Source organism: Heterocephalus glaber, unplaced genomic scaffold (assembly GCF_053883595.1).
Source record: "Heterocephalus glaber isolate CG9 unplaced genomic scaffold, H.glaber_assembly_v1.0 deba00001613, whole genome shotgun sequence".
NCBI lineage: Eukaryota > Metazoa > Chordata > Mammalia > Rodentia > Bathyergidae > Heterocephalus > Heterocephalus glaber.
In genome coordinates this window covers 10,165,334-10,191,013 of record NW_028258384.1, presented here as the reverse complement: position 1 = coordinate 10,191,013, position 25,680 = coordinate 10,165,334, and the positions used below count along the sequence as shown (strand labels likewise).

At 35.8% G+C, this 25,680-nt stretch overlaps 1 pseudogene; it reads right to left on the bottom strand.

The window, feature by feature from the left end:
• Nucleotides 1–1,033: 1,033 nt before the first annotated feature.
• On the bottom strand, nt 1,034–1,741 carry LOC101703727 (GPI ethanolamine phosphate transferase, stabilizing subunit pseudogene; annotated as a pseudogene).
• Nucleotides 1,742–25,680: the final 23,939 nt, after the last annotated feature.

Below are 25,680 nucleotides of genomic sequence, written 5' to 3'. Positions count from 1 at the left end.
TTTAATGATTTTAGCTTTCAGGGTTTTTTTAAAATTCTTTGCCTGGAATTTATCCACCTCACTGCCTGCAGAATCAGATTTTGGACAGTTAAGAGTTTATAGGATATTGTGTCCTTGTTTTCCCATTGTAGTTGTGTTTCTCTGTAGATCTTTAGAGAGCAGATGGGAAGACTGTCTCATCTAATGTCTTGTGGAGACCTTTTTTGTAAGTGAATTTTCTGTGATTATTTTTTTACAGTTGTGAGATATCTCTGTGTGATAATTTCTCCCTAGTTTGTACTGAATGCTAAGTTCAATCCTGAACAGTTTTATGAGAGAGAGAAACTACCAGTAATATCAAAAATTATGAAGCCAGTCCTTTGTGAGTACTAGCATTAAGAACTTGTTTTAGGAAATCTCTACTGTTTTTTTATCCCATGGAATGGCAAAGAGAGTAATAAAATATAATATGCTAGAAAATTAAATCTTACCGTTATTTAGATTAATTTAATATTGTATGTAAAAAGGAATGAAAAAAGATAACAAGGAAAAGGAAAATTATGAAAGTGAGAGAAGCAGACAGAGGGATTGCGTCAGAAAATAACAAAGGCAAAGAAAGGAAGTTATTGTAAGTGGGAAATTAGAGATAGGGTGATCATACACAGTTGTTGAACTGACAGTACAGCAAGTCTAGATACCACACACAAACAACCTTGATGTGGGCATATGTGAGTAAACAATCTGGACTGTTAAAGAATCAATAACATATCCATACATACATATATAAAATGGTTGAACTTTACCAAACAATCAAGGGAACAAAAAAATAAAAGAAACAGGCAAATATTCTTATTTTGTTTAGGGTGAATATTTTAAAGTAGCATATTTATGTTTTCTTTTCTATCATAAATACTTTATTTCAAATAGAAGGTACAATCTCTCTGGGGTTTCATAATTTAAAAAGCTATAATTACATCATGTTGGCACTACATAAAAAAAACAGTGCTATAAATGCAACAGCTTGGCTTTAACCATATACTGTTCTGCATCGCACTTATGGAATCTGCACAAAGAAATATCTTCTCCTTTTGCTCTAATTAATTGTTCTTGTATTTAAGTTACTTTCTATTTCAGTATATCTAAAATGACAAAAAATATAAAACAAGGCCTATCACATAGCCAAAGTTTGCTTCAAGCATACTAGAGATGGACCATACTTGCCATGATCTTTCCCCATCTAATGGAATAGGAAATACTTCAAGCCACGCTCCTACAAAACTAGAAATTGTAGTGATCTGGAGACTGTTATCCCAAGTGGACGTAACTCTATTTTTACTGAAAACGTTTAGCTATGTTTTGAGGCTTGGTCCTAACAAACATAAACAAGGTACAGTAGGAAAAGTAGACAGAATAACTATATTAAAAGTGTTTCCAATACCAACTCAATTAGTGGTGATCCATATAGAACAAAAATCATATTAAAGGAGAAATAAGACAGAAGAAAGTAGATATAACATTTCAAAAATCTACTTACCTTATGTGATAACGGACTTCTTTTAGAGGATGCATTTGGATTTGGTACTAAATATAATACAAAATTGATTAAAGTTACAAAAACACAACAGATGCACAACCATGTCAAGTGTGTGTCCAATATTGAGAAATTATCCAAGAAGAATGATGAAATAAAGACACTTAGAATAACTGAAAATATGACAGAAAAATGAGCATAGAGTAATGTCTTGATATCAGTGTCTTTCATGGTGCTTTTGTTGGTGACTAACTCTCCTGCCCATGGAAGGAAAGGAGAAACTACTGCCTCCCACCATCCCGTGCAACAGGCTGCCTTATGTCGTTATCTTTAATATTCATGGTCACAAGCTTCTGCCTTGAATTCAGAAATTCTCTCTCTGCCCCATTCATCCCTCACAGATCCCAGTGATCTCAGTTTACAGAATGCCCCTGGTCCTCCAATCATCACTCTAGCCTATAACTTCAGTGATCTCTAGGTGTCAGGCAGGTGCTCTTTGGGATAACAACAATCCTCCTTCTTGCCAAATTTATCTATTCTCCAGTTTCAGTGGCTTCTGGGAGTGAGCAGTAAAGCATATCTTCAGGAACTGATCTAGAGTGCCTGATCCACCTCCAGTGAACACACGTCGCTGCAATTCAGTTTCTCTCATGGCCTCTCTCCAGTTTACAATTTTAGTGGCTTTTGGAAACTAGGAGGAAAGAGGCCATCTGGGGCTCTTTTTGCAGGTTTTTCTACCCCAAATTCTCACAGGTCCCAGCCACAGTAAGTGTCTGCTTTCTTTGCTTTGTCATAGATCACATAGTACCTCATGCTGGATCCCAAATCAGCAATGCACCCTCCACCTCTCCCCACACCCATAGGTTTCTGATTTTATCATGCACATGCATTGCCCTCAGATTGTTTCTCTAGATTCCACTTTCCGCAGTGCCCTGTTTCACAGAGGGCTTTCTAGTCATATGTTTAATTCACTGTGTCTTGTGTCCTGGTAGGAGAAGTGCTAGGCCCAGTAGAAACTAAGGGTGGTATCAGCTAGACTGAGAGCAGATGGGAAGTTGCAACACTTGGGTTCATCCCTTTGAAAGATTTATATATTTTTCAAAATGTCATTTGCTCTAAACTTGTCCTGTAAATAGCACTGGGACCCAGGAGTGGCCCTGATTCTTATTTTAACCACACCTGTTTCTGGATTTCAGCTGCTAGATTTTCCTTCATGTTGACTTCTGGCTATGTTCTGATACACCATGCAACTGTATTATGGTTTAGATCTAATATATCCCCCAAAACCTCATTTTGGGAAGTTCATAGAATCATGATGGAACTATACTCAACAGTGGATTATCAAGTTATCTTTTGATAACTTGATTAGCTGAATATACTGTTATAAGGGCTTGTTGGAGGTGGGTCCCTGGATATATAAAGTGGAAAAGTATATTATTTTCTCTGCTTCCACCTTTCTTTCTCTGCTTTCTGGCTGCCATAGCTTAAGCACACTTTCCTCTGCTATTCTCTGCCATTCTATACCTAGTGTGCAGTCAGCCAAATAAGGACTTAATAAAATAAGCCTTTTGTCCTCTACTTTGGGTGTGTTAAGAAATCATTTCTTAATGATGGGAAAGTAAGGTAGATTTTGATGCCATGAAAGAGATGCAAATTCATGCCTTCAGTGGGAAATGCAATTATGGGCAGTGAAATAATTAATCTGGTGATGTAAATTTCAAAGCAGCTTATTATTCACACTGTGGCAGGGGTACTACTGGCTGCTTTGAGCTAAACCTATAGTGAGAATCAAGAGCAAATATTAGAGCCATAGGATGTGAAAAGTGTGCAGTTTCAACATAAATGAAGCACCTGAAAAAATGAGTCATGGACAGCATGGTTCCTAAAAAGACTGTCTTTAAAGAGTAGCCAAGTACTTTGCATCAGCAAAATTGAAAACTTACTTGAGGTCATTTCAAGAATCAGAAAGAACCCAACCTTCTATCCAGGCTCAAGGTTGTGAAATGGTAAAGCTTTCATTAGAGAAGAGAGTCCCTGGATACCCTGATCATGATGGGTTACCTTGAGAATTGGTTCCTATGGATTTGTTTTATAGTGTTCAGTCATCCAGGCACCCAGACACCATGGCAGCCATGGACCAATGGGGGGCTATCCACTGCATAAGCAGTTGGCAGACTGTGGAATCATTCAACTGGTGCTGAATTTACAGGAATGAGAAATGCAAAAGTTATGAGCTCATTAGCCTTCCACTCAGAATTTATAAAATGGCCTTAGACACTATTCAGTGTGCTCCATAGAAGGCAGTCTATGAAGCTGTGAAAATGAACCAAAAAGTGCAATGTAGATCCCAGGAGTTTGGAGATACCAGGAACATGGTGTGTCTCCTGAGGAAAGCCACAGGCAGTGAGTGGAATCATCCCAACAGAGCGGTCACAAGGCCTGCATCCACATATCTCAAGGGGGTGGGGTTACCCAAGCCCTTTGGAAATTACATCTCAACACAACATGCCCCTGGGGTTGGACACAGAACTACAGGATTTAATGTGCACCTTGCTAGGTTTTGATCTCATTTAATTCTTTACTCCTATTTCTCCCTTTTAGAATAGGGATGTTTACCCTATGGCACTGTATGTTGGAGCTAATAAACATTCTTTTTTAATTTTTACAGTTTCTTACAAATAAAAATTTGCCTTGTGTCTCAGAGGAGACTTTAGATTTGGACTTTTTAGCAATGCTAGAACAATTCCAGCTTTGATAACCTTAAAAATGGACTAAGTGCATCTCACATAATGACATAGACATAGGTCTTTAGGGGTAAAAGGGCAGAAGGTTACAATTTAGATCTAAAATATCCCCCAAAAGCCTTATGTGTTTAAAAGTTGATTGGATCTTGGGGCACTATACTCATCAATGGGTTTATTCATTGATAAGTTCAGTGGCTCTGTGTGCTGTTAGGAGGTGGGGGTTGGTCAGAGGTGGGTTACTGGTAACATGAATTAGAAAAGTACATTCTTGTCCCTGGCTCCTCCCTTTTGTCTCTGCTTCCTGGCTGCTGTGGGTTGAGATCCCCTTCACCAGCCCCCTCTGCTGTCCTGTTCCTGGCTTGCCTCCAGCTAAATAGCCAGCCAACTAAAGGCTGAAAATATAAACCAAAATAAATCCCTGTTCCTTTGAAGTTGTTTCTTACAAGTTTTCAGTTTTTCTGTCTCAGTGATGGAAAGGTCACTAAGAAAAGCTGCATTCCCTACTTACCTTGATGAGTACCCCCAAGCATCCTGTATGTGTCCTTGCCACTAGCCCACTATTATGGAATTCTAGAACATATTTTAAAGAAGACTGTCAGGAAAAATAGAATATAAACTTTTAGAGATCAAGAAAAATATTGGGAAATGAGGTAAATAATGGGGATGAAAATAGTCCAGGATAATAGGTGTACCAATATACCAAAACTAATCCCAGAAAAAAAGTAAAAGTTCTATCAGCTCCCTTAAACTACAAATATGTGTAGGATAATATTTTTCCTGTTTCTTTCTATGAGTTTTATCATATAGTAGACTTTAAAAAACAAATATAAATCTTGTTGTAGAATTGACTATGTGCCATATTATCAGATTTTCTGGTTAAGTTTAATGTAATTTAGCTTTATTTTACATCTTTGTCTTCTTTATCCACCATAGAAATTGTGATTCTAAATGAGATAATCCCAAATGTCTATAATATTTACTCTTTTCTAAGAAAATGCTCTTGCTCACAGCTCTATATTCACATAGGGCAACATCACGAATATGTAATCTGTCTAGTTACACAGGAACCCATGCACAATAAAGTCCTCTGGTTGTTTTAAAGTTCTAGTGTGGGAAACTGAGAATTCTTAATAATTTTAACTTTAAACCATGTCTGAAGTTTTATATTTAAGACTGGTTTGACTAGAGTATCCACTTGAGCAGAGAATGTATACACCATATTAATGTTTATCATTCATTTCCATCCTATTTGCACATAGTTTCCATGTTACCTCATGAACATAGATTGCTCCAGGACACGATGCACAGCAGGTCAGTAAGACTCAAAGCATATACAAGATAGGTGCATTAATGTCAGTGTGACTAAGGCTAAATACTGATCTGTCTTAGGTGCCCCTTTTTCTTTTGCACTTAATTTATTTTAAATGAAAAAAGAAGACAGTGTATTCTAAGATATAGGAATAACAAATAAAGCCAATAATATTTTTTCTTATGTTACATTTTTGGTACTCAAATATTTTGCCTAAAAGCAATCACATAAATGAAAAAGAAAGATAAGAAAACTGATAGTTTTTTTTCTGTTCATTCCTCACCAGGAAGTCAAAAGTAGAAAGTGTTGGCAGAATGTGCACCTATCATGGACTACAATAAAAACATCTGATTTAGCTTTTGTATGATTTGTACTTCTCTGGTAAAAAAAATAACATTTGAACATATGCCTGTATAAGCCACAAAATAAGAATTGTTATATATGCCATATATTGTTATATGTGTGAATTTTCAAGGAAGCTACATTTAAATATTTGTGTCTTCATTTAAAATCTGCATTATACAATACAAATGTGAAAGGTAAATTTTATTCTAATAATTTTAATGTAAATTGTTCTTTTCTTACAACAATACATAGCAAATGGAAAATACAATGAGAAGTCCAGAGAAAGGATACATTAGAAAGGAAAGAGTTTTGTATCATAATTATTTCAACAATAATTCCCCACTGAATTTTTTTAAATTTTATTTTATTGGTACATTTTAGATATACAATATAATGACATTCATCATTGGAAATTTGTACCTTTACATAGTCTTTCTTGGTTCTTATTTTCCCCCCTTCCCCTGCCCTCCTTTCAACCACTCCACCCCTCCTTACTTACAAAGACTTTGTTTACATTTTTTCATTTTCTCATATTAATTCCATTCCCTTCTTTCCTTTCCTCTACCCCTCCAACTTCCCCTTCCCCTTTCCCCCTTCTTTCTATTTCACATTATCTATTATAGTTTTTAGTCCTTATTTATACTTTTGATTTCTCACACTAGAGAAACTATTTGGTATTTACACATGTGTGTCCTATTTATTTCACTTAAGAGTATTGCCTCAATGTGCATCCATTTAGCTATAAATGTCTCTAATTTCTCAATTTTTATGGCTGAGTAGTACTCCATTTTATTTTTTAAAAAACACATTTTCTTTATCCAGTCTCCAGCTTATGGGCATTTGGGCTGCTTCCAAGTTTCAGTTTTTACAAATTGTGCTGCTATGAACATGGGCACACATATGTCACTGTGGTATGATTCTTTTAATTCTTTGGGGAAGATACCCAGCAGGGGAATAGCTGGGTCAAATGGGACTTCTAGTCCTAGTTCTTTGAGGTATCTCCATACTGATTTCCAAAGTGGTTGCACCAGTCTACACTGCTACCAGCAGTGGAGTAGGGTTCCTCTTTCTCCACATCCCCGCCACCGTTTGTTATTGGTTGATTTCATGAGAGCAACCATTCTTTCTGGAGTGAGGTGGAATCTCAGCATTGTTTTCATTTGCATCTCTTGAATGACCAACTGAATTTTGTAGGAGTCCCACATTTTCATTTTGCACTGGGACATGCAAATTTTGTAGCTAGTAAAAATTCCATTTCTTTTGTGACTATATGGCTACACATTTATTATTATGTTAATATGTTATTACATTTATAATTTACTCAAACTGCTCTTTCCAAGAAGAAAAACTCAATTATATCTTTCTACACTTCTGCCAGTGTGTCTCCAAGCTTCCTTTACTAGTGCTCGGTCAAAGTGCTTCTTTGCTCTTTCAACTAAGGACAACACCATTTGAGTTACCATATCATTCCCACACACAATCTGAAAAGTTTAATAGATTAAGCTTTGTAATCAACTGGATCATGACTCCGCTCCCTATTTCCTGTGTGATCTTGAGTAAGTTACCACCCTCTTTTGCCTATCTTCACACTCAAAGATTGTGCAGCAGTGTGTCTGGTGTTTGAGTTCAGGGTCTGACTTTGCAATCAGTCCCCCTTTTGACATACTGGTATTTGCAAAGCTCTGTTAAATAATTTTTAATTCTTTCTTATCTTGCAGATTTATGATTCTGTGAAGTATACAGTATTCTCAGAACATTACTTTGAATTTTGCTTAAAATGAGTTCCTTTTACTTCTCTTTAAAACAAGACAAGTTTTTCCTTATAACACAATCCTTAATAGTGTAATATGCAAGAAGAAGCAAGCCTTTCTTGACTAGATCCTTAATAACAACAAAATAACAAATCTCCCTGTGGTAGCAAGTAACATTACAGAGATCTGGAATGCAGTACTTTTAAGTTGGTTATGTGATATATAGAAAGTATTCATTCAAAAAAGTGACCAATATATTGAACAGTATTCTTCTGATCTATAATGTTGGGGAAATTACTATGGAATACATATAAAATATGAAAGGACAATTAGATTTTGGTGATGAATAATGTGTTTGAATCTATCAATTACATTTTAAGGTGTAAAGGTAATACTTCTTCATAAGAACTAATCAAATTTCAATTGCTCTGAAAATTCCAGCCTTACAGGAACAAGAAAAGGCTTTGGAAAATGGAGGCAAGAATACAGAAGACTTTGAAAATAGAGGAGATTAGTACATGTGTGTGGAGATAATTATATTAATTATCTGGGTAATTGGGTGCAGGGTAGAGTGAAATATTGCAGACAGACAGAAAACCTAAGTGAAATGAAGGAAAAAGAACTGAGGATGTACCATTGCAGTTTTATCAAAGGAGTATGTTATTATAACCTTTGCTAACAGTCCTTCTATGGCTTACTTCTACCCAGATGTGATTGCCGAATTAATTACAAACATTAAAGGAATGAATGGAGTCCCTAACAGTGCTTATTTCTTCTAATATTTCTACCTTTAATATCACGGTTCCAAAGAGTTCATTATTGATACTTAATATTCATTTTATACTTTCTAAATTCTTAGATGTTGCCAGCAGGTTCATGAGTCTGGGTTTCAGTACTAAATGATTTTACCAATTTGTGGTGGTCTGCTTGTTTCTCTTTTGGTTTTCTACTTAAGTTATTTTTCTTCCAGGTACACACTCAGAGTGGGAGAACCACAGCAGCTCAAAGACAATAGTTCAGCACCTCAAATATGTAGAATTTTATTATTTTATTCTGTGATTTCACATTTCCTATGTGTAGGAGAAATGACCTGATGTATTGAAAAAAATCACATGATATATTTCTGTTCCAAATATATCAGATGGAATGGTGAAATATATAAATATGAGCCACCATTTGAATGTTGATTCTTCTATGTGTCTGTTATACCTACAACTTTTTAATCACATCTTTTTTCTCTCATAATGTAATTATAAACATTCTAATTTAAAGTATTGCATGAGAGTAAGTAATTATTGTAATATACTTTAAAAATAGACCAAAACCACTGATGCTAATTTCTGTCCAAAATTGCAATTGACAGGCTGGACTTTAAAGGGACCAAGAAAAGTGCCCTACCAATGAACTGCTGGACAGGGTGTCAGATAAAAAGCATGTTCAGATTTTCAATGTGAAGGAAAGATACCTTGAATTTCCACCTTTGTTTGCAGGAAGAGGGATTCGGAAAACTTTGTGACTGGTTTATCTTTCTTAATATTATTGGAAGTGGGGTCTGTAATTTATTATTTAAAAAAGACTTTTCAGTCTTTTCTGGGAAATTATTTCTCCATTTTCCTTTTGGTCCTCTTTGGCTCGATTTTATTTTTATTTCAATGATTTAAAAAACCAGTGCAGGAAAACAAGGCTGCCAACTCTTTTTCTCATTTGGCCATCAGACAGCTTAGTTTTCAATGACATCATTTTCTAGATGCAGTTATTAATGTCATGGATGCAACTGCCAATCTCTTAACAGATTTATTTGCTTTGAGAAAAATATTTTGCTTAAATATTAAAATGTGTCTAAAAGCCTTTCTATGTGGATGCTGTTCATCCATTTTTATATGGAAATATGGTCTCTTGGATTTAGAAAATTGTGTCTTTGCAAATGAGCCAAAAACACCTGTTAAAATTGTTTGAGCAATGTACTGATTAGTAAACCAAACGAAAAAGGAACAAAACAAAACAAATTTTAGTTTAACCTATTTGTCTCAATGTGGCAAAGAGACATGTACTATTTATTCTTTTGCATTACATTCTCCAGAAAGCCATTTCTAACCTCCTCAGCCTCAATGAGCTCTTCTTCTCCAAGTTCCTTAGTTTCCAGGCATTTATGTAAAGCAATGTTTAGGATAACATATGTGAACCAGGTCATATAATAATTAAATGTTAGAGCTGGGATTTTGATCCAGGCACTCTTTATTTCCAAGAATGCCTAAGCTCTTAGAAGCCATTCTTTACTACCTTCTCACAACAGGTTTTCCAATAAGAAGGAAACACATGTTTAAGCAAATTTACAACTCTGGAAACAAACAAAGGAAGGGTTCTGCCTGTTATTTTTTTCATCACTTTATTTCATTTTAATTGAAGTATGCTTTATTGTCAGTGGCTTTAAAGGGTGTTTGTTCAAAGAAATTTGAAGGTACATGAAAATATTTAGATAATTTTAGTTCAAAATGTCTGTCTTAGTTAGTTTTCTCATTGCTGAGACAAAATACTTGACACTCAAAGTTAAAGGAGGAAAGGTTTATTTGGCTCACAGTTTGTAGAGGTTTCAGTCCATAGTCAGCTGGCTCCAAGGCAGGGTGGCATGGCAGAGAGACATCACAGAGAAGCAATAGTCCACAACAAGAAGGCAGGTGAGAGCACACTAGCCCTCTTTCTTTCCCTTATATTTTATGAAGGTTACCCACCCTAGTGTGGATGCAGCATTCACACCCTTAGTTTTAGCCAGAAGTATGCCAAACTAATCAGTGGCGTGATTTGGTAATCGCACACCCTCGATTCCAGCACTACACACTCTAGAGCCAACAACTTCTGAAAGCCCCCATGACTGCATGAGGCTTTGGGGGGAAATCTAGACAAAAGCCGTAACAATGAAAGTCAAAGTTTCTTGGAATTTACTGATGGTGGCAGGTAAGGCAGAGAGATGGTACTAAAGAATTAAAAAGTATTCCATGTATGAGTTATTGTCTTGGATTTTCCTAGGGGAGAGGACTTGAAATCAGCTATTCAAGCCCAACTGAAAATAATCCTAGGCCATAGGATGAACCCATTTCTCCAGGTTACTCTCACTTTGGGTTTCAAATTAGTGATGTATGTAGCCCTTCTCTGTCTCAATTATTTGGTCAAGTTCTGCAGTTCCATAAATCTGTGACTTTAACAAACCTACTATTCTGCTTCAGGTCAATTTTTTCATCAGTAAATGAAATCACTCACACAGCTAATCAAAGAGCATCTTTGGTGCATGCATTAATGTTGGAAACTTTTAAGTAAGTTCCAGAAAGAAGTTGCTCCTGAGTTGCTCTAAATTGTATAGACTTCTCCTCTTAATGTCAATCTATGTCTTCACATAAATATCACCAAGAAAACTAAAATTATAATCTAATATTTAGAGTGGTCTTCACTCTGTGAGATTTAATCAATTTCCAAATATTTGGTCTGTAAAACAATCTTAGGGTAAAAGCACTCACAAAACAAACTAAAAATCTTGGAGAAATTAATTTAAGTAGTAGGCAGGAGATACAATTTGAATGCAGCTAACCTGCTCAAGAGACTATGTACTCAGGTTCTATGTTATGTTGACTATCTTTCTAACTAGCAGTTGGAAAATAATATTGGTTTAAAAGAATGCAACATTAGATGTCAAATAGCTAATATTTAAAAACATGTTTTTCTTCACAGGTTTATTGTTAGCTTTTCTATTATTAGTTGCCGAGTTATAATAGATATAATATTCATATTACGATTTATATCTAAATGTCCCCCAAAAATCTCATGTGCTCATAGGTGGGATTTCAGGAAATGATTGGATCATGGATGTGTGATATACATCATGGGTGTGTGAAACCCAATAAGTCCACTCTTGGGTTTGTAGCTAGGTGTGATGTTGGGAGGTGAAGCATGGTGGGAAGAGGGAGGTCACTGTGGGGATGGAAGAGTGTATATATGTGCATCCTTCCTTCTCCCTTGATGTTGTGCTACTTTCTATCTGTCATACTATGAACTGTTTCTCCTCTGCCATGTTACCTTTCCTTGAAGTCAGCCAACTATGGACTGTAAACTTTTCATACTGTGAGCTAAAACAAACTTATTCTCCTTTAACTTGTGGGTGTTGGGAATTTTGTCCCAGCAACAATTAAGTAATTAAGATAGATTTTGGTACCAAGAGTGGGGTTGTTTCTGTGATGCTAATGGCCATGTAATTCAAAGCCTTTGGAAGTAGTTTGCAGGAGGAATTTGGAAAGGTTTGGAGATGCTGGCTGGAAAAACAGCTGTAGGAGTGTTGGCCAGATGTATATATGTATGAAATGAATATGCAGAGGTAAGGGACTTTTGGAGCCACATGCCCAGAACCTCCCAGAATGCATGGTTAGGGATTAAAAGATATCCTACTGGGCCACAAGTCCAAGTAGGATCAAAATGCATTGCCTTAAGTAATGAATGCTCTGGCCTTTGTCCTCCACATACTCTGTTTTATCACTTAGATTGGTCCCAAGGTCAGTCATTTAACAGACCAACCTGAATTTCCCCTGTCCTTCCTCTGTCCTCTACATGAGTTCCTGTCCAAATGCCCTTCTTTTTTTCTCTTCTTTTATCCTTGCTTCCTGGTTGTATCAATAAAATATCACAGAGGCTTTAGTTTGGGTCTGTTGTTTGAGAATTTCTCATGCTGAGAAGTCTCAGTTAATGGCAGTCCTGCAGGGCCCTCTTCAAGTATGGATTGGACATTGAATTCCGGTAATCTTTAAGCAATATTTCATTCTTTTGTGCCATACCGTGGTTGTTAACTGCAAGAAGCAACCATAGAGTGCTGTGAGCCAAGCTTGATGGGAGATTCTGGTCAGAGCTAACAAGACCAGAATATTGGCTGTGATGCAACTGAAAAAGTTAATCAAGAATTTTCATTCAGGAAGAAGAACTGCATTTGCAGTTGGACTCCAGGCTATGTTTTTGCTGAAAATTTCTTAGCATTTTGCTCATGTCAAGAGATATTGTGGGAGACTAAGTTTAAGGTGAGCAGACTAATTAATTTGGTGGAAAAAATTTCAAGGCAGTTTAATGTTGAGGAAATGGTAGGACTAATGTTGGGAGCCAACTTTACCTTGAGAATCAAAAGCAAATATCCTAGCAGAATGAGGTGGAAAATTTGAGTTTGGCCATAAAGGAATTTCAAATTTGCTGCCTGAAAATATGATGCAGAGAAGAACTTGGTTACTGAAAAGACTACCATCAAAAATCCAAGTATTTTGGAAAAGGACAATTGAAAACATGGCCTGAAGGAATGAAAAGAACCAGCAAAAATTCATTCTTTGCGGCTTCAAAATCATAAAGGTGAAAGACTTTGCTCTGAGAAGAGAATCCCAGGGCGCCTTGTTCCAATATGGTAGTGGCCTAGGCAATCTGTTTCTTGGGATTGGGTTCATAGTGCTCAGCCATCCAGGCATTCAACACCTACAGCCAAGAGAGAAGGAAGCGTGGCTAAGGCTTCAACTAGCACCAGATCTTGGCATCATCCATATGGTGTTAGTTTTAGGTGTAGGCAGAATGCAAGATTGTAGAATTGTAATGGAGGAAACAATGCACAAAAGAACTAAGTGGCTCTTGGAAAAGTGGAGGGTAACCAAGATTTATTGTGCTGGTGGGCCCAGAGAAGTTTATGACTCCAAATTCTGAGCCCTGAGCAGAGGTTAAGCAGTTTCTTTTACAGCAAAGTTACAGAAGCAGAACAAAGGCAATTATTCATGCAGTAACAGTTGCAATTTAGCACATCTGGGTGACCTTGGTTGGGTGAAGAAAAAACAGGTTCCCTTAAAAACATGATGTGGCAAAACCATTATCTATAGGGACAGAGTTGTCAGGGCAAAGAACAGCAGCCACAGAAAGGGGGAAGGTTAAAGGGGAGGGTGACAGAGAATATTAGTTATGGCCTTTAGTGATTTATGTAAGGTTGAATGGTGTGGACACCTAGATGTCCCTCAAATCCCCATGAGCTCATAGATGGGACTTTTGGAAGGTTACTAGAACAAGTGTATATGAAACTGGAACATGGGTGCATGATACTAGATAAGTCCACTCTTGCATTTATAGCTGGATGTGATGCTAAGATGTAAAACATGATAGGAAAAGCTGAGTCACTGTGGGTGTCACTTGGAATGTTGTATATATAGAGAGAACATTTCCTTTTCCTTGATGCTATGCTATTTCTTGCCTGCTATACCAAGAATCATTTCTCCTTTGTCATACCCCTCTGCCATGCTACTCTGACTTGAAGCTAGCTAACTATGGACAGTAACATTTACAAACTGTGAGCTAAAATTAACTTATTCTCCTTTAACTTGGTATGTGGTACTTTGTTCCAGAAATGAGACAGTAACTAAGACAACTCAGCACACATAACATGAAAAGGAAATTTTTAGTTTTTCCCAGGACTCAGTAGATTCAGTACATGGTCCACAGGCTGTAAAGAAACACCATAGCAGAAGGGTGTGGCAGAGCAAAGGTACTTATTTCATATAGGTCAAGAATCAGAGCAGAGAAATTGTGACTGACTGGAAGTGTGAGGATTCAGATATAGACTTGAAGGCCATGTACCCATGAACATCCAGATACACAGAAATGTGATCCACCAATTCCCAGGGTGGATCCCAAAAACAGTCAAGTTGAAACTCCTCCATAACCACCACACCACAACTTTTGTCAAATTGCTAGTCAAATCCATCTCTTTAAAGCATACTTTATCTCTAAATAAAGAAAATAAAAGTTAAAAATTCTGGATAACATTATAAACTACTCCATATAACACAGGAAACACAATGACCCCTTCCCCAAAGTTTCAACAGTTAAAGCATTTTTTAAAATTCCAAGCTTTTTCTGAGTTTTAAGGCAAACTCTTAGGTATGAACCTCTGTAACCATCAAAATAAATTAAGTAATCCCAAGATACAAAAGCAAAGTGTAAACATTTCTCTCCCCAAAGTGAAGAAAATGGGGTTGGAAATGAATCAGAACAAAAAAATATCAAATCTCAGCAGGAAAATAATTAAGTTTTATAGCTCCATATCTGGCACCTGTATCACACAGTGGTAAAATTTAAATTCCAAAAGGGTTAGACAACCCAACCATTATGGCCCTGCAAGCTGCAGCCCACACAGCCTCTCTCATGGGCTGGCTCTACCCAGAGCCTGAAAATTTTCTTGGCAATAGTCCAAATTCCAGGCATTTTTTTTTTCCTGGAGTCTCCACTGCACCTTTGTCTTCTTTCCCACTATTTCATATACTGTCCTCTCAGCAGCTCCCTACTTGAAATTTCTGTCATTTATTTGAAATCAGTGGAAGCCTTCCTGAACCCACATGATTTCATTCTACATGCTCATAAAATCAGCATCATGTGGAGAATGACAATGTCTGCATCAATAGAAGCAGTAGTCAGGCTCCCTTGGACCATGGCTGCAATTAACTCTGGGTGTGTAGATAGTTTAACAATGTAACATGAGCCCTGAGGAATCAATTCCCTTCTTGAGGAGGGGTTTCAGGAACTCTCTTTGGTGAAAGTTTACCCTTTTGGACCTTTGAACTTGCATTGAATGGATTCTTGCTTATTACCAAGGTAACTTTCTTCTTATCCCTGTACAAAATTATTGGTTTCTTTTCTTTTTTTTTTTTTTTGTTGTTGTTGTTGGTACCAGGGATGGAACTCGGGTCCTTGTGCTTGTGAGGCAGGCGGCGGCGGAACCACTGAGCTAATTCCCCAGCCAATTATTGGTTTCTTTTAAGTGGTGTTAATGTGATCAGTTACACTTTGGCCCCAGCTTTATACTTCTTTCTTTCTGAGCCAAAATTAATATTTTTCAAATTTTTATATTCTGACTTTTCCTTCAATTCTCATTATAATTCTTTCTAAAAGCAGCCAAAAATATTCATACAACAGCTAGAAATTGGGTTTATTTTAAAATTTACTTTGCCAGATCAATTAGTCTCCTGTCCTTTATCTCAGTTTCTTACAAAATCTTGGGGCATGTACCAAATATAGACAAATTTTCTGATGGTGTGTAACACACAAGACCTTATATCCAGCAGCCAATGTAGTCCCTGTTCTCAACTAAAACTGGTGATCATGACCTTCAGCATTTACATTCCTGCCCACATTGTGTTTTTCCAAGCTCCGACTAGAATCACCCATCAATCTCAGCATTCATCATTATAGTACTTCTCTGGTCCAAAACTGCAGAAGTTTCCAAACTTCTCCCACAATCAAGTTCCAAAGGTTTCTAAACCATATTTTGAGACACATTCACAGCAATGACCTGACTCCTGGTAACAATTTTCTATAGTAATTAACTTTTCCATTGCTATGACATTATACCTATCACACACAACTTAAATGAGGAAAGATTAATTTTCCCAAGTTTCAGAAGATTCAGTAAATGGTTGGCAGGTTTTAAGGCAGAAACATCATAGCAAAAATAATACTGAAATAAAGCTCCTTAGTTCATTGTGGACTGGAAGCTGAGCAGTGGAAAAATGCTTATGAGAAATGGATAAAGGATCAGACAGACTTCTAGGCCTCCACGATCCATCCAGACACACTTAGAAGTGTGTTCTTCCAATTACTGTGGTGGATCTCAAAACCCATCATGTTCTAACTTCACTCTAATCACCACAGCAGGATTCTGAAACATATATACAAATATCTTCTATTATTTGTTGGCTTTCATTTACACAATAACCTTAAAAATAAGAAAAATTTTTGAACTGCTTGTTTGCTTTACATTTTCAAATATACCATAATGAGAACACATTAAAACTTGCCAGGCACTGTATTGTGCAGTAATAAACTTGTCCTTCTTCTTATTAATAGCCATATTATTATGTGGAGAAGAGGTTTTTGCTAATCTACCCTTTTGCAACTGAGCTGTACTGTGCTATAATGTCTCATGTAATGCTTAAATATCACATAAATTTAACCTCTTTTAAGAAGTATTACCTTTGCTTTTTCATAACAAAAAAACTTGTATTCACAACTAAGTTAAATATTTTAAATCCAAGAACATGCAAAGCCCTTTTCCTCTCTTGTACTTAGGTAATGCCCAGTCCCTGTTACCTTATGTTAATGACATATGTTAATGGTGAAATTTTTAAATTCATAGTGATTTTGTATATACACAGTTCACATATTTCATTTTATTATTTTGTACTATTTCTGGAGATATTTAAATGTCACATTGGTCTCTATATTGTGATTCTACCAAGTTGCCTTTAGGTTCACTTTTACTGGTAAATCAATTACCAAGAAGAGATGAGACTTAGATCATGTAATGATAATTATGTTCTCTCTGGCTGGCTGAGCCTACACACACACACACACACACACACACACACACAGAGGAAAGTACATAATTGTGACAACTATCAAGATAATTCAAGGCAAAAAAGGATTCTTGCTTCAATTATGTATTTCAGATGAGTGTGTTTTTAACTGAATTATCCACCTAATTGCTTTAATTTTCCACTTCACTTTGTCTGGGATGCTCTCAAATTGCTAGGATTTTGAGCTAATGAATATATCTCATCAAACCGCTGTTTACTCTCTTCCATTTACCTGTTTTAAACAGTCCTGGCTTTTTAAAAACCCAGTCCTCAGAAAGAAATCTCTTTTATTTCAGACTTCAGTACTTGAACCCCAGTGTGACCTTCAGCAATGGTAGAGAAATTTTTTTAAAAACCGTGCAACCATCCTGTGAATGATTTTGATTTATTGGACTGGGTTTAGAGAAATCTGGATAATTAGTGAAGTTAAATTTTAGACCTTATCTATCCCCATAATCAACACCCATGTTGATGATACTGAACACTGATGGAGTGTGGCTGGACTCTTATCTCCATAGCTATTATCCCACAAATAATCTCCTTTTTTGTTACAGGACCTTTCTGGATCCTATCATGTTCTGAGAATTTGATTTGAATTCTAAGCATCATAATTTTCACCAGAAAAATACCATGTACGCTTGTTCAAACACACATTTGAGTGTGTTCTGTTGCTCTTCCTGAAATATATTTCATCTCCAGAGCAGTAATTGTTAACAGGCAGCAGAGACTGCCTGCAAAGAACAACTAGAGGAAAGTGAAAGGTAAGTCTGGTGGAGGTGTCCAATACTTATTAAACAAAACTAGCAAGCTGATTTTCAAAGGGCTCTCTCTCAGAGACCCGTTAATGGTCTGCATTAATTTTCCATGCCAGTTAGTTGGAATAAAAGTTTCTCCAGTAGCCTGCCATTAGCTTTTCATGTAAATACTCAACTGCTTATGTAGCTCTTCTTAAAGAACCAAGAAGACTCAATAGGTGATTGAGGCTTCATTTGAAAAAACATTATATTTTTGTAGATTTTTCACCCACAACTTGCAAAAATAGTCATCAAACCAATTCTATCTTCCTAAGTATAGCTGGTCCAAATAACATGTTAATGAACTTGATGATGAACTATAATCATAATAGTAGAGTTGGGTGTGGTGGCACATGCCTGTAATCCCAGCCCTCGGGAGGCTGAGGCAGGAGGATACCCATAAGTTTGAGGCCAGCCTGGGCTACATAGTGAGTTCAGGGCCATCCCAAACTACAAAGGGTGACCTTTTCTCAAAAGAAAAATAGAATTTTTAAAACTGAATTGGCAGCTATATGTGTAAATACTGTCTTTTAACTATTATGGAATCATTTAAATATGGAGGGGAAATCAATCAACTCCAAATTATATTCAAAAGATTCAGAATGCTATCTGAACAGACAGTTGAAGGTAATTTCACATCTTTCAAATTTTGTGTTTTACTTACATGTTTTCTAGAGCAAATTGGAGTGCAAAGGTAAGATCCAAGATAAGAAAATGCAAAAATACAGCTGTTCTTATTCCTACCATATGTTATCACCATAAGATCCAGCATTAGAAATATTTTTTCTTATTACAAATTCATGAGGTTTATATAATGTATTCTTTGTCTACTGGATACAATGGAGATACTCCAAATTCTTTATGAGTTATTGTGTTATTTGCCTTCAACTTAAAATCTTGCAGGGATGCTTTAATGATATAATGGAGCTACTTTTCAAAGACCATACCTGAAGCCTTAAAAGAACATGACTACAGAAAGGGTCATGATCAGAAAGTTGCAATAATCATTTTCATTTAGTTAATTATAAAATTTATGAACTATTTTTAGAGTTGTAGTTTTTTGCAGCTATCTATTGGTAGATTTTTAAATTCTGATCCTGAGGAGTAAGGCTGATGTATGGGTATGCTATCTGTGAATTCACAATGGTCCAAATTCAGAAATTCACATTCTCTCTGTGATTGAGGTTTAATGCTTTGTATGCACCATCTACACATTTATCTTTGAATTAGGTTTGGTTCATAAACTTCAATGAGAAAATGGAGCATATGATAGGAGTTTGAAAATTAGCTGCACTAGACATCCTTCCTCCTACTGCTTTATGTCACCCTAGGCCAAGTTATGGGTACACAAGTCTGCTGAGCAACCACTGCTTTATTTTATCACAGCAGAAAGAGTACAGGTCCTTGTGAATCTCATGCTGGGTATAGGGGCCACAATTCCTGCCTTGGACTGGCAGTATCATGGTGCGTTGGCAAGTATCTTGATAAGAGTAAGGAAATCTCCCATTCCTCACTTCCAATCCAGAAGTGAGCCCTGGTGTGTGTTTGCCTTGGGAGAATACTCTATCTATTATAAATTAAGGCAGTGTGTTGTAAGAAAGAGATACTTATTTTTTGCTTCCTCCTGTCCTACAGAAGGGCATGGTATATTGGTCTTGTGGTTGGCAAGGTTAGAAACCAGTAGCCAATAGGAACACACCAATTTATGGAGCAGAGTCATAGGCGTGTACACATCTCATTATCATCACTGTCCCAAATGGATAGCAATGTTACATAGCAAGTTAAAAACACCATGAAAAGTTTAGAGAAATAGACCATGAATGAGAAGATAAAACTTCAATGACATATTTTTTCAGTTTGCTTTTTGAAAAAGATGTTCTGACTTTTAATTTTGCACTCCATACCACAAATGAAGCAGTAAGTCTTGCTAGGGAGAATAATCAATGAAACAATTTTAAGAGACAATTTGAGGGACACACTGGCAAGTGAAGACCATGCAAATAATATTTCCTAAATTGAGCATGCTTTAGTGGACCATATCTGAAATAAGGGAATATATGCTTACAAACACAAATTTTTCAGATTAATAAAACTTGTCTTGATTAGATAAAAAACAATTTGATGAACATGCAATTTTGGTAAGTCATTTCATGACATATAATAATCAAACTTTCAAAAATTCAGGATAATAAGAGAATACTGAAAGCTGTTAGAGAAAAATATAAAGGAACCTATAGAGGGAAGCCCATCAGTATAAAAGCAGATTTATCAACACAAAATTTAAGGTCCAGGAGAGCTTGCCACAATGTTTTTCAAATACTAAAAAAATAGTTGCTGCAAAATTATCTTTCAAAATTAATGAAGAAATACTTTCATGAACTCAGGGAATCCAAAGAAATTCATGGTCACTAAAACTATCTTACACAAAGTCCTTAAAAGTATCCTAGACAGAGGATTGAAGCCAACATGACAAAAGAACTCAAAAGAAAGAAGACATTTAACTGGTAGAGTACTTTTTAAAAAGTAAATAAAGGAATCAACACTGAAATAATAATCCTATAAAAGGATTAATTAAGCACAAATAACAGTCAATGTTAACAGTCTTAAACACCAATCAAAAGACTGGCAAAATGGATAAGAAAAACAGAACTGAAGTATATGCTTCCCTCCAAGAAAACACCTCATTCACAAATAAATACACAAACTTAAAGCAAAAGAATAAAAAATGATACTCTATGCAACTTGATCTCAAAAGTAGGCAGGAACAGCTATCGTGCTTTCAGACAAAGTGGATTTCAAAATAAAACTGATCAGAAGAGACAAAGAAGATCACCACGTACTTGTAGAGCAGCAATTCAAAAGGAGAAAAACTACTGGACATAAAAAGACAGACATCAACACAAATATAATGCAAGATTTTAATACACCACTCTCATAAATAGATCATCCAGAAAAAAAATTGAACAAGGACATATCAGTGTTGAACCACGCCATTGAGCAAATAGATTTAAGAGGTATCTAAAGAGTGTTCCACCTACAAAACAAAGGTATACATTTTTCTCAGGAGCACACCGACTTTATCTGAAATAGATCATATCTTATGCCAGTGCTTCCCAATGCACAGGCTATGGACAAATAGCCATTCATGTCATATTTGGAACCGGGCAGCACAGTAGGATGTAAGGAGTAGATGAGCAAGAAAGCTTCATCTGCATTTACAGCTGTCCCATCTCCTGACAGATCACTGGTGGCATTAGATTCTCATTGGAATGAAACCTATTGTGAATTTCACATGTAAGGCACATGCTGTTTATGAAAATCTAAGGCTTTCTTATCTAAGGTAGAGCTTAGGCGGATATGCTATCCCTGGGTAGTGGCTGCAAATATGGATTAACATAAGCAGAGAGCTTTGACTGCATATAGACCATATTAAATCAGTGACTTTCACATTCATATTAAAACCTTACCAGTGAGGGGCAAATGACAAGTTACATCTTGTGGCAGAATTTGTAGTATCAAGTAAGTTGATGTATTCAATTATACAGCTGATTCTAGTGGCAAGCTTTACATCAGAATCTGTCACTTCTGTTCTGGATTAAAGTCTAGGTTATCCTAAAGTAGCAATAAAGACACTGAAAAGCCTGGTTCTATCTGAAAAGTCCTGTAATTGTGAAGTAGAGTTTTGGGCCGTGATAACATCTGTGACAAAATTACAAAGTAGACTGCACATGGGCAAAACAGGTCAAGTATCACTGCATCCCATAAATTCAAGATGGCACCATCTAGTTGCAGAAAACAAGTTCAGAACTCCCACTGATTCTACATTACAATGAGTTGTATACTTATTTCATTATATTTTACAAGGTAATAATAAAAATATAGTGTGTAATAAATATAATGCTTTTAAATTGCCCCCCAAATAGTCCCTTTTCTGGGCAGTAGAATAATTGTATTTCATGAATAGGAATCTTGATGCCAGAGAATTTAGATACATCTATTTTAGGCCATAAAGCTCCCTTAAATAAATACAAATAAATGAAATAATTCCATAGATACTATCACATTATGCCAGAATGAAACTACAACTCAACAGCAAAGGAAACCACAAAAACTACACAAATATATGGACAGTAAATAATAATTATTGAATAATTATTAAGTCAAAGAATAAATCAGTCAAGAAACTAAAACATTTCTATTTTCAAATGGCAATGTAAAGCTAACATAGCAATACCTATGGAACACAATGAAAGCAATTCTAAGAGTAAACTATATAGTTGTTATTGCCCATGTATCTCAGGGTCCTAGAAAAACATCAACAATTCAAGTCCAAAACTTGTAAAAGGAAAGAAATTGTAAACATCAGAGCAGAAATCAATACAATTGAGAGTAAACAATACAAAGATACAATGAATCAGAATAGGTTCTTTGAAAGGATAAACAAGATGGATAATACTTTAGCCAAAATTACCAAAAGAAGGAAAGAAAAGACTCATCAAAGCAATTAAAAATGAATAATGTAAAATCTTAGTGGACACTGCCAAAATTCAAAGAATTATAACACAATATTTTGAAAATGTATATACCAAAAAATTCCAAAATCTAAAACAAAATAAATTCCTAGACATGTGAATTTCTGAAATTGAACCAAGATATAGAAACTATAAATATACTAACAAACAGGAAGCTGGGCTGGGGATTTAGCTCAGTGGTTTCACTGCCTGCTGCAAAAGCACAAGGACCTGAGTTCAATCCCCTGTACCAAAAAATAAAATAAAAAACAAAACCAGGAAGCAAATTACAGGCAGTAATAAAAATCCTGCAAACTTTGATATTCTGAGGAGCCAGTGGTTTCACTAGTGAATTTTTACAGCAATACAGGAAAACATTACCAGAAATACTACTCAAATTCCCCCCTAAAGCTGAAAAGGAAGGAAGACTACCATATTCATACTTTGTAGCTAACATTGCTCCAGTATCAAATCAGGACAAGAACACAGCAACAAAAAAAGAGAACTACAGGCCAATGTCATAAAAGATCATACATACAAAAATTCTAAACAAGGTACTTGCAAACAAAATACAACAAATCATTAAAAAGATGTATTATCACCAGGTTGGCTTTATGCTAGGGACATAATGATGGGTCAAAATATTTAAATAAATATTACATAAATACAACAACACTACGTAAACAGAAGTGAGGATACAAATCACAACATTGTCTCAACAGATTCAGAAAAAAGATTTCACAAATTTCAACACACATTCATGATTTAAAAAACTGATAAGAATAGGTATAGTGAAACATTACCTCAAATGAATAAAAGCCATTATGACAAACTCACGGACAATATAGTATGAAATAGATAAAATCTTAAAGTATTTCCCACAAATCAAGCACAAAACAAGGATGAAAATTCTCATTATTCCTGTTCAATATAGTACATGAAACTTTAGCTAAAGCAATCAAGGGAGAGAAGGAATTTAAAGGAACAAGAAGGAGTCAAAATACCCTGATTTGTAAATGACATGATTCTTTACATTAAAAACACAAAAATTTCACTAGAAGACTTGTAGGGCTTATAAACAAATTCAGGAAAGTGGCATGATACAAAATCAATGCACAGAAATCAACAGCATTTGAGAATATCCACAATGAATCCACCAAGAAAGAAATCAGGAAAACAGTCCCGTTTATGACAGCGCCAAAATATTTCAATTACTAGTTATTATATAAATGAATGATGGTTAACTGATTGTGTCAACTTGAATAAGAAATGCCAAACTAAATTGGATCACCATAGTTCTAAGTGGGACTGAGAGGATTTACTGAAGACTGAACACGCAATTTAGGGTGGCTTGTTAGCTGAATGGTACAAATAAAAAAGAAAGGTTTGCTTCTGTTTCTTGGGAGAGCCTCCAGTCTTTACCTTCACTTTGGATATTGTCTCTTGATTTTAGCCCAGAAACTTCAGCCTTCCACTGCAGACTATTTGCGCCCCTGATATGGACTTTCATGGGACACTACACTGAGCTCCAGTCCTTAAACTTGATTCATTGTATCTCCAGTGCCCTGACCGATTCTTTGCATTCTTACACACCTTCCTCTGTGGGTGGCCCCTGTAAGCCAATCTTGTATATGTTTATATCTTGCATCAAATCTTTTTCGCTAGTAGGCACTGGGCTGAATATATATATATATATATATTATATATATATATTATATATATATATATTCTATATATATATATATTCTATATATATATATTCCATACATAAGAATAAATTTGAGTCATTTGTGGGAAAATTGATGATCTTGAGACCATGATGTTAAATTAAATAAATCACACACAGAAAATTAAATATCAAATGGTTTCTTTTATATGAGAAACAAATATTATAAATATTTTAAAGGACAAAATGGAAGATTCATGATAACATGCAGATAAGTAGACTTTTTGGAAATGGGAAGGGGATATTAGAAAATAAGTGTTCAGAAAGGAAGGACGGGGATTAAAAATATTGAAGCACTGGAATATATATATATATATATATATATATATATATATATCCATTCCTCATAATGAATGCATTTATCATGTACTGAAAACATATACCAATTTTTAGAAAGAATCCAGTAACCATTTCTGGAAGCCCCACCCATATAGCCATACTGGTTGCAACTCACACAGCTTCTACTGGTCTAGCTCCATATACCCTGGGCAGACAGTCCAGGTTCCTGACATCTTCAAATTTTGGGAGTCTCCACTCCACCTTTCACTTTGTTCCCATACCTTCAAATTCCACCTCTTATTGGCTCTTTACTTTGCCTCATGAGACTTTCTTTGAAATCTGGGAGAAAGCATACATGACACCCCAACTCTTGCAATCTGCATGCATGAACAACCAGAATCACATGGAAAATGACAATGTCTGCCACTGACTCTTGCTTGGCTGAACATTGTGAAATTAATCTTGGGAAATAAATTTCTTAGGAAGCCCTTCTCAAGCAGGGGCCTTGGAGTTCTAAAATGAGTTTTATAATTTTTCTATTTTGTAGCTTTTGATGTGGGTCTTCTAATTTCTGAAATGTCATCAAGTCATCTTCCTTCTTTTTCTATTTTTAAGTAATTTGTCTTTTTAATGGGACTAGTGTCTTTAGCAACCACATATCTTTTGGCCATAACTTTACATGTGGTTCTGTTTGGGTCAAATTTTAAGGTTTCAGAACTTTCTACTCTAGTTTTTGTTCCCAAATTTTACTATAAATACTGTTAAATGTCTGCCATCAATAACAATGCCACAGCCTGATCATTTGACAGCCTTGAAATTTACTCTGCAAGATCAATTGGACCATATCTCTTAAACTCAGCCTTGTGCAAAGTCTCAGGACATGTGCAAAATGTAGACAACAATCTTTGCCACACTGTAACACACATGGCTTCTCATCTAATGCCCAGTAGAATCCTCATTCCCTATTGAAACCTCATGATCTTGTTCTTTACTCTCCACATTGCTACCAGCTGTGCTCTTCTGAGCACTAATGAGAACATTCATTCAGATCCTGTTTACAACATTCTAGGACTTCTCTAGACTCATCTCCCAACCTTTCATAATCCTCCCACAAATGAATTCTAAAGGCTCTGTACCACATATTTATGTATATTTACTGTAACACGCCTGTTCATCTGGTACCAATTTTATGTAATAGTTTTCCTGTTGCTAGGAAAAATACTGGGCACACACAACTGAAAGGAAGAGTACTTTATTTGGCTTATGGTATCAGAGAGTTCAGTTCAGTCAGCTGAAGTCAGAGTGTA